Raw genomic sequence first — 1,971 nt, 5'->3', positions numbered from 1 at the left:
AACCAGCACTGGCCTCTTGGATACGGCTTCAATCTTGGATCTAACAGAGTTGGAGAGGGTGATGTCCAAGAGGATTAGACCCCTTGATAATTGAAGTGGGAAGTGTTCTCAAGCTGAGGGTGTTATTTGCATTCCAAACGATGCCATTAGAGACTCCAGTAATGTGAAGGTAGTGATTATATTGGACTATTTGTCTCGGCAACCTTTCATCTGCATGTGGATTCCACCCACGCCCTACCAAAGGCCCTCTAAATCCCACACAAGCCCCGGTCATGAGCGGCGGGATGTCGATGATATTAGGATGCAGGAGCAATAGATACAATTAGATGGTGTAAGCCCACGCTTGGTGGTAACTGACTGTGAAGTCAGAGGAGGAGAAATGGAAAAAGGAGGTCCTAAGCTGTAATCACTACACTCAACCTACAGCCACCCCCATCCCACATCTTCCAACTCGGCTCTCCATACTACTCTCATTTCTGTTTACCACCAGTGTCAAAAATTTCAGAACTTTCCATGGATAAGTGCTGGAATTAGGACTTGAATTTCCCTTAGAGATAAAGGCTCAGGACTAACAATCGCACTTTCCCTGTAGTGAAGTGGCTTTCTTGTCCAATTCAAAGGAAATTCTGTATTTTCCCAGGATGATAATTTTAAGAAATTGAAGCATCATTCAGTGTACCTTTCATGTTCCATAGAATGTATTAACTGTAGTGGCTGGCTGAATGCTGGAAGATAAAAAAGACCATCCCAGTCTTCTGAAGCTGGCTGTGTGGCCACTGTGGAGCCATCTGATGGTGGTTGTTTACAGCTTTGTTTATTGTTTTTTGGTTGTAATGCTGAGGGCTCAGAGCACTTTGCCATGTGTGTACTTAAAGTGTTCTTAATTGACTTGACAGAGATGACGGCGTCTACTCTCAGCTGCTCCCCTTGCTTCTTCCTTTTGCTTTCTGGAAGCTTTGGTCATATCTTATTTCCTCTGTGGTTTGAGTTTCAGATAGCTGTTTTGGAAATATGTCATGGAAAGAATCACAGTTTCTAATATTTACAATTTAGACCATAGTTTCTTCAAAATATTAATGTTTTCTCGGTCAGGTTAAGTCATTGCATATTTGCCTCTCTATATTTGCTTTGGTTCTTAGTCAGACATTTCAAACTTGGCTCTGTAGGATTTGTTTGACTCCAAATATCAAGAGGATAAAGAAAAATTACTGTAACAGGCATGACCTTCCTGGGTTAGGGTGCAAGTGGCTCCAACCCCAATCCTCCTCTGAGTGCGTGGTCTGAATACCCACCTCTGGAAGGAAGTATAGACATGCTGATGCTCTTCAGGCTCCGGCTGCATCCTTGTTTGGTCGAGGATCCATGAGAGTCTGGGGGGAAGAAGCTTGGTCTTCCTTGGCCCTTTACTGCTGTGCCCATCAACTACAATGCAAATGAGATAACAGGAGCCTCAGTGAGCCATGTCCAAAGCACAGGCAAAGTCCTTGACTTCCCAATCGGTCCCAGGGCTCAGGAGGCTTCATCCTTATGGTAACTAGCCCTCATTGATCACCACCCCTTTCCCAAGAGTTCCTCTGTGGAAAGCTGTCTGGTTGAATTGCCTGGAACCTTTGGTTTAAAATCTATCAGACCTCTATTCCTTGCCGGTATGAGGCTGTGGAGATTCAGGCAAATCCCAGGCCTCCAGGGAACCTAAGAGCCTGGAAGAATATAAGATGTCTGAGGAGTGTCATTGGAGAGCCTCTCCTCAGAGGCAGACCAGAAGCTTCTCAATGGCAGGTTGGCAGTGAAGCCTCTCCAGGGTGGACATCAGGCTCCTCCAGTAGGTGAAGCAGTGCTGGGGTGAGTGCACACCCATGTCTCAACCCAAAATTTGCTAGTCCATCACTTCTTTTAGTTCCCATGTAAAGATACTTCCCAGGGAGCAAGTGGGCAAGAGGAGCATTGAGTTAAGGGCAGTTCCAGGACCTC

This window comes from Phyllostomus discolor, chromosome 3, assembly GCF_004126475.2.
Source record: "Phyllostomus discolor isolate MPI-MPIP mPhyDis1 chromosome 3, mPhyDis1.pri.v3, whole genome shotgun sequence".
Taxonomy (NCBI): domain Eukaryota; kingdom Metazoa; phylum Chordata; class Mammalia; order Chiroptera; family Phyllostomidae; genus Phyllostomus; species Phyllostomus discolor.
The sequence above is the reverse complement of the archived record's forward strand: the minus strand, read 5'-3'. Positions refer to the sequence as shown.